Raw genomic sequence first — 8,228 nt, 5'->3', positions numbered from 1 at the left:
CGCCTGGTCACATTTTATTCGTGATCGTACCGTGCTATATATAGGCCGGTTTGGTATAATTCTCTTCTTACTAATCTATTTTATTTCAATTTATGTATTTAAATTTTGGATTTTTATTGTTAATACCGAATTATGATTGATTGCTGGAATTAGTTATGAACACCAAATTTTGAGGATTTATGTGTTTAGATTATTGGAGGATATTTTGATTTGGAGTATCATAATTTTCAGATTTTGAATATTAAATAAAGTGTTGATTTTTGAAGGTTTAAATTGATTTGAATGGTGATTTAGAGTTAGGTTTTAATATTAACCTAAAGACTAATTGATTAGCATAATTAGATGATTATTTTAATTATGATAATCAATTATAATTTTCAGATTATTATAAAGACCTAAAGTTTCAATTTTTAATGGTTTTTAGCATGAAAATAATTGAATTCATGCTAGGTTTTTAATCGTTCAATTGAGACTATTATTTTTATTAAATTGATTTCTAATTAATTCAAGTGTTTTAAAAATTAATAAAGTTACTGGAAATTTAATGAACATGAATAATAATTAAATTTCATTATTTTAATGATAGGAGGAGATTTCTAATCTAGAGACTTGAATCACAAAGTGGCCCCCGTACTTAGGTATTCAAGGTACGTACATGTCTAGAGTGACCACCGTTTCATGAGGATTCATGTGATATGTTATTATTGTGATTCATGTGAATTGAATGGTTGTGGATTCATGTTTGATGTTGTGAACGAACATGTTGTATTATTATGGAATCATATTTGATGTTGTGTACAAGTATGTTTGGATTATGATGGAACTACGATTTTTATTGAACAAGCATGTTGTGATTGTTTATGATCGTTGAATTTAATGGCAATCATGTTGTTTAAGTATTATATGAATGTATGGGATGTTTCACATGCATGCAAGGGATTATTTTGGAGCTATTGTACGTAATGTCTTGCATATTTTTGAGCCAAGTATTCGTGCCTCATTGCACTATTTATTCTACCCCATTTGTAGGGTATGTTTCGGAAGTCTATGTGAATTGAATTAAGGATTTATTCGTGCCTAGTGCACAACCCGCATGTTAACAGGCATGTCGTGGAATCTCAATAATATATTGAGAAAGGAACAATGGGAGTAATATCACTTGAGTCTTGTATGTTTGATCACAAGTCCTAATGGATTAAAAAGGAGTATTGTTTAGTTGTATGTTTATTAAATGCCTTGTTGTTGTGTCTTGAGTTCACCTTGTGAGAAAATATTAATAAACGTAAAGTGCAACCAGAACAAGCTTCAAAACTCTTGGAACGTATATACCTTGTGTATGAAAAATGGGGGGAGTATCTTACCAAGGGGTTTGTACTTATATTAATGATACAAGACGTTGTTTCATTTTATTTCTTTATTATTATGCGTTGGATTTCCTGGTATGGTTCGACAAGTGGGTTATTTGTTTATTATTTATTTTGGTGTTTGGTGGGATCCCAACACCCTTCCTTTAATGGATATTTTTCTTTTAGGCCCGTTTGATGCTTATTCTTAATTAATTTATGAGTCAAGAGTCGTGTTAAGAGTCGAGTCTTGGCTTCATGATTAATTATTTATTAAATGGCTTTTGCATATGGATTATTTATTGTGAGTGAAGCATGTGAGTACTAGGATGTGTGAGTACTAGGATTTCATTCTAGCCTGTTCGTACTCAGCTTTCGCTGACTTTGTGCTTCATGACTTTTGGTCATGGCCTTCGCCTTAATGACCCTATGATGATCCACCATTGCATTTGCGTTGTTGGGAAGTAGATTTTCAATAAGCATGTTTGTAGAGATAACTTGCTGGAGAAGTTATCTAGCATGGGATGTGTTGAGCGGTGTTTTCTCCTGCATCTAAACGTACTCTCTTATTTTCTGTTAGTCTAGACTATTTGAAACTAATTAGTTAATGGATTTGGTTTTGGGCCGTTATGGTTCCAACTTGTATGGAGGCCATTAACTATTATTAAATGTTTTGAATGTTAGTTATATTTGTAATCCCCCGTAATTTTATTTATATATTTCAACGAATATTTAACATATTTAATATATATTTAAACATAATTTACGGATTTTAGAAACGAATATGTAATTGAAATATAATTATTTTATTTCATTTCGAATATTTTAATGATTATGAAATCAAAATGTATTTTCGAGTTTCACTTTAAAACGAACTCGAATTTCGAAACCACGTTCTATTGAAATTAGAAAGCAAGTCCTAACCATTTCGGATTCAGCAACCTAAATTCTACTCCTGGCCCAATTGGGCAAAGCCCAAACCAATAAAACCCCAAAAACCATACTCCCTTCCCTTTTCCTAATTCACGTAAAAAAAAAAAAAAAAAAAAGATCAGACTCCCCTTTCTTCAACCTCATGTACTCCCAGCCGTCCCTCTCTCTCAGCCGTGTGCTCTCCACGTCGTCGTCCCAGCCGCCGACCACCACGCACGGTAATCTCAGCCCTCTCTCTCCTCTCGCAACCCTCTTTCTTTCTTCCTCTGTTTTCGGTCCTTCCCTCCCCCTCGTTTTTTTCGTGCTTCCCTTAACCCCTCACGTTTTGCGCAGCAACACCGCGACCCAGCACCACCGTCCGCCGGTGAACCTTGCTGCGAGCCACCACCTGTCCGCCGGCCAGCCTTCTCTCTCCCCTTTAGTTCTTGGTTATTTCTTAAACCCTAAGCAACTAATTATTTTAATTAATTATAGTTGTTAATTTAAATTATGTTATTGATATTAAAGTTATAATTTTTATGGTTTGAACATGATTTTCAGATGTTGGTTGAGATTAAAAACGAATTAATTTTCAGTTTTGATTAATTAAAATTAAGTTAGGGCTTAATCATGATTTATAAATTTGAATTATGTTTTCTTGAATTAAAGTTATGGGTTTTGTGATTCAAATTATAAATTTAAGATTTTATGAATTTTATAATAAAGTTATTAATTTTCAGATTATCTAATTACATTGAAATATTGGTTTTTGGTTGTTTAAAGTATGAAATTCAAGGTTTTTATGATTATTAATCATGATAGGTTGAGTAGGGATCATTGAATTGGTTGTTTTGAGATACTAGGAACGTAGATTGACCATGGTGAAGTTTTTAAATTAATTTATATTGCTGAAAATTTAAAGTACGATGTTTGCAAAAGTTTTCAACGAATTTCAATCACTAATTCAATAATTATGATTCTAGGAAATCAAATGTTTAAGTTTTGATATTGGGGGAAAGTTCTAAATATGCTTAGGATGCATTTAGAATGCTTTATTATGGTTGTCAATGATTAGAAATTGATTGAGATTATTTATTGGTTGTTTTAGGCGGAGAATTCTCTTTAAGCGACTTTTGAAAGTGTTAAAGTGGTCTATCAGTTTGTTTACACAAGGTACGTACATACCTGCGTGCTTGGAATGTGTGCTAATTGTTGAAATCATGTTGAATTTGTTGTTGAACTTGGTGATGTTGATATTATGGACGAACTTGGTTATATTTAATGTGCATGTTTAATACTGTTGGACAAACTTATTGAACTTATTTTGCACTATGAGAACTGTAACATGTTAGTATGGATGATTGATACAAACATGTTGGTTGGGAACACTAGATTATTCTATATGATTGGTTTGGATCGATTTGTTGTTGTTCCCTTTCTATCTTTTCACTACTTTATGAGGGCGGTGGACCTTGTTTAGTAAGTTGAAACTTTATGCCCATATACAGGGTTGCTCATGGTTAAAGGAAAGGTTGGATAAATTGGATTGAGTCTTGATTGATGCTTTTATGATCACTTACTTAATTCCAAGATAAAAACAGTTGTGAACAAATGTGAATTGTATGTCTTATGTGATTGTTGAGTCATAACGAAATCTCAATTGTAAATCATGTAAAGTGAAACTGAGTAGCAATAGCTTTAGACTGTGCACGTCTAAAGTGACGGACAAACAGGAGTTGGGGTTCATGGTGGTAGCCCATGGCCTTTTCTGGGACCGGATTGATCACCGTGTTCTATTTTTATTTAAACGTTCCTCGATATCGCAGGTCACTGAGGTTACGGAGTCGCGCCCGTACCTCGTCTTCCTTAGTGAAGACTTCTGGATGGACAACTCGGTCCATTGTCTATTTCAACCAAAATAATATTATTGTCATAAGTCTAGCCTAGTCTAGTCAAGTATGGTCGTCAAATTATCATGTTTTGTCTGCCCTTACTTATGTTTAATAGTATCATGTTAGGGTTCATTTAATAGTATCATGTTAGGATAATTATTGTTTTAGTATGTAGTACTCAGCTTTGCTGATTACGTGCTTTGTTTGTGTGTGTTGATCATGGCTATGCCTTATTGATCTTGTGATGACCCATCTTTGGTGAGCAGTCTCTAAGGATCAATAAGCGTTGCCCATCTACAGGTTTGAAGATGATGCATCATTGGGGATCGGGATTAGAGAGCTTGTAGTTATATTTGCTTTATTAAGTGATTTGGTTTGTTAACTTAAATTTGAAATTTGTCGTACTATTCGTATTTCCTTATTTCAGTTAATTGGTTTTGGACCTAATATGTAATAAGATTAATTATGAACCTACAAGTTAGTTTTATGTTTTCCGCTGCAAAATTCTGAATAAGCCGTTACGTTTTCACACAGGCGATAATACTTTGATAATTCCCTACAGTTATGTTTAAAAATGGGTATTTTAGAAAATGGGAATTGTCGGGGTGTTACAAAGTGGTATTTTTGAGCTAAAAGTTTTACTGACATTTCGTGTCTACCTTTTAAATTTTAGGCGCCTAACTAACTAATTAGTTACGTAAAAAGAATTTCGTTGAAGTAAACTACAACTAGTGAATAAATTGAAAGTTATTAGTTAGAAATGTTTGAATTTATTTTAAAATTAACTCTTGAATTACATGCTTTGAAATACGTTCTTGTTTATGTGACTTCATGTATTTCGTTTTTTTTTTTAAATTTAAATTAATATTTTCGTAATTATATATTTTAAAAAAAAAATAAAAAAAAAAAATTTACTGCTGCTGTTACAGTACCGTGAAAAAAAAAATTAAAAAATATTGTATTTATTTATTAATTATTTGTCGTTTAAATAATTATTCGTTTAAGCAAATTAATTCTTATAAATCATTCTCGTTTTATTCTCTTATGCTTTAATGTTTGATATACTATGTTTATTCTGAGAGATGGGTAGCATAGGAAAGGGCATATAGAATAGGAACATTGTGTCTGCATTATGTCAACATGATTGTACTTTTGTGCCTGCTAACTGTCGTGTCTTTCCTATGCTTTGCCATTAATACATATTCTTACTTGTTGTGTATTGTGGGATCATACGGCAAGCGAGAGTACTAATTACTAACATAGAAACTATGTTTAATTGTTATAGATCATTAATCATGTCTGGCATACAAGGAAATAGAATAGGGAGCAATTCTAACCCTATTGTTCTGAGCGATGATGAAAATGAAATGGATTACGAGTCTGACATTAACAGTTACACCAGCCATGAACTTGTTCTGCGTCAAGTTTTAAGAGCAGGAGAACCTGATAGTGATGATGAAGCCCTTCGTGAATTTGATCGTGCTAGAGGGCAAACTAGGGTCGATATTTATCAAGCTGTTTTGAGACCTGAAAGCGATTCGGAGCCTGAGTTTGAGCATGAATTTGGGTATGAGTTCGAACATGAATTTGAATTTGAGTTCGAGCATGAATTGGAGGTTGAGCCTGAGTTTGAGTTTGAGCCTGAACTCGAGCCTGAACATGAACCTGAACCTGAGCCTGAGCCAGAGGAAGCTAATCATCAACTTCAAGGTCTACGAAGATCCTCTAGGCCAAGAAAGGAAGCTTATTATTTTGATATGGATGATGATGATGAACTTAAATATGAGTTATTCACCCTAGAAGGTTATAGCGAATCAAAGGACAAGTCTGATGATGTTTCCCTTTAGCTTTGCTTACATATTTAGTTGTGTGTGAGAAAAATGTTGGACAATCCGCCCAACCATAGTTTATGTTTATATCGTAGAACCTTTTTAGTTTATTTTGAGAACAGGTGTGTGTTAATATTTAGGATTGTTTTTGACATTCTTCTGAGGAATAAAAGCTAGATTATTGACTATCTAAAAGATCAAGGTTTCTTACGGGCACGCAAGGGGGAATGTTTTATTCTTTTATTCTACCTTATTATTCGTGATGTTTGAAGTTATTCCTTGTCTCTCGGTTGAATGTTCTGCATGATTGTCCATTTTGTGTGAATTTTGAATGTTGATGTGATATTGCATTACTAGAGGATAATATAAGTAAAGTTTGAACCTGAATTAGAGTATATGAATTTCAGGTCGCGCTCTAGGATGGCCAATAATAGTGACCTGGCTGCTGCTATTCGCCTCTTGGCGGAAAAACTAACCCAGGAAAGAACTGAGCGCCCCGATTCTGCAGGGGACATGTTTGAAAGGCTTGTGAAAGTTAAGCTACCATACTTTAAGGGGCAGGAAGACCCCACCTTCCTTGAAAACTGGATCAGGGAATTTGAGAAACTATTTGGGGCGGTAAACTGTCCTGAGAATATGAAAGTAGGCCAAGCTGTCCTCTACCTGAAAGATGAGGCCGACCTTTGGTGGAGGGAAAATGGGACTAGACTAAGTGCTGCTGAGGGATTCAATTGGGATTCTTTTATTGTTGCCTTGAGGGGGAAGTTTTATCCTGAAGGAAATAATGCCCTTGGTCCAAGTATGCATTCAATGTTAAGTCTAATAAATGCGGTTCAGTATTAATTAACAAGTTAATAATTCAGTGAGATCAAGTGAGCTGAATGCCTAGCTAAATGCCGCTTCAGTTCAAGTGGAATTAATGATATTAATCCACAGCTTACTCTTGACTGAACCCGTAGGGTCACACAATAGTACGTAAACGGATCAAGCATTTAATGGCATTAAATACTCCATCTATGGATATTCGGAATCGACGGATCTTGGTTTCAGTGGGAGCTGAGATCGTCACAGGCAAGAAATGAATACTCCGGAAACGATGATATTGCCGGAAACGGAAATATGGATCGTATCGGAAATATAAATATTATCCAAGTCGTAGATGTTGCCGGAAACGGAAACATGGTACGTATCGGAAAATATTATCGGAAATGGAAATATTGCCGGAATCGAAATATTGCCGGAAACGGAAATATTGTCAGAATCGGAAATATTATCGGAATCAGAAAATAATTCCGGAAACGGAAATATTAAATATTTGTTCGAAACGGAAATTGATTCCGGAATCGGAAATATTGAATATTGTTCGTATCGGAAATGAGTTCCGAAATCGGGAAATTAATCGGAAGCGTATCGTACGAATTAGCATCGGACGAGGCCTGCCAGACGAAGGCCCAACACGAAGCCGGGGCCATCGCCCAGCAAGCCAGCGCGCCACAAACGCACCAGCCAAGGCTGCGCCAGGCCCACCGCAAGGCAGGCCCAGCGCGCGCCAAGGCTACGGCAGCGTGTGGGCTTGCGGCAGTGGGCTGCGAGCTCGCGGGCTGCGCGCGCGCGCATGGCGCCCCTCGTGGGCTGCTGTGCGTGCGTGTGTGTTTGTGTGCTACTCGAATCCTAAAGCTACCGGGATTTGTCATATGATTAAATCTAATCCTAAAAGATTTAGTTTATTTAATTAGAGTCCTAGTAGGATTATAATTAAATAAATTAGTATCCTAATAGGATTCCAAATCCTTTTCCATAACTCTATAAATAGGTGCCTAGGGTCACATATTTACATCGAGCATTCAAGTATTCAAAGTGAGTTTTTGAGAGCAAAATTCAGTCATACAATTGCCTATAAAGTGCCGAAAATTCTAAGTACCTTAAGGGCGATTCTAGTTGGTCAATCTTAAGGCGGATCCGGACGTGCTGTGGACTATCTACGGAGGGACGACACTTGGAGTCCTAAAGACTTGTTCTTGTTCGGTTCGGGCGCAGCTAGGGAGAGCACGCAACAAAGAGTATGCATCTAAACTATGCTAAATGATTATGTGTAAATAATATGTTTTCCTGGCTTTATGGTTTTTCCGCATGATTTATGAATTGTCATATGTATCATAACCTATCAGTGGTATCACGAGCCTCTTATTATTTTCATAATCTAAATTGCATGAACATTGTTAAATATTACAAATTTGCAAGAATTAAAAGGG

Source organism: Spinacia oleracea, chromosome 3 (genome assembly GCF_020520425.1).
Source record: "Spinacia oleracea cultivar Varoflay chromosome 3, BTI_SOV_V1, whole genome shotgun sequence".
NCBI lineage: Eukaryota > Viridiplantae > Streptophyta > Magnoliopsida > Caryophyllales > Amaranthaceae > Spinacia > Spinacia oleracea.
The sequence above is the reverse complement of the archived record's forward strand: the minus strand, read 5'-3'. Positions refer to the sequence as shown.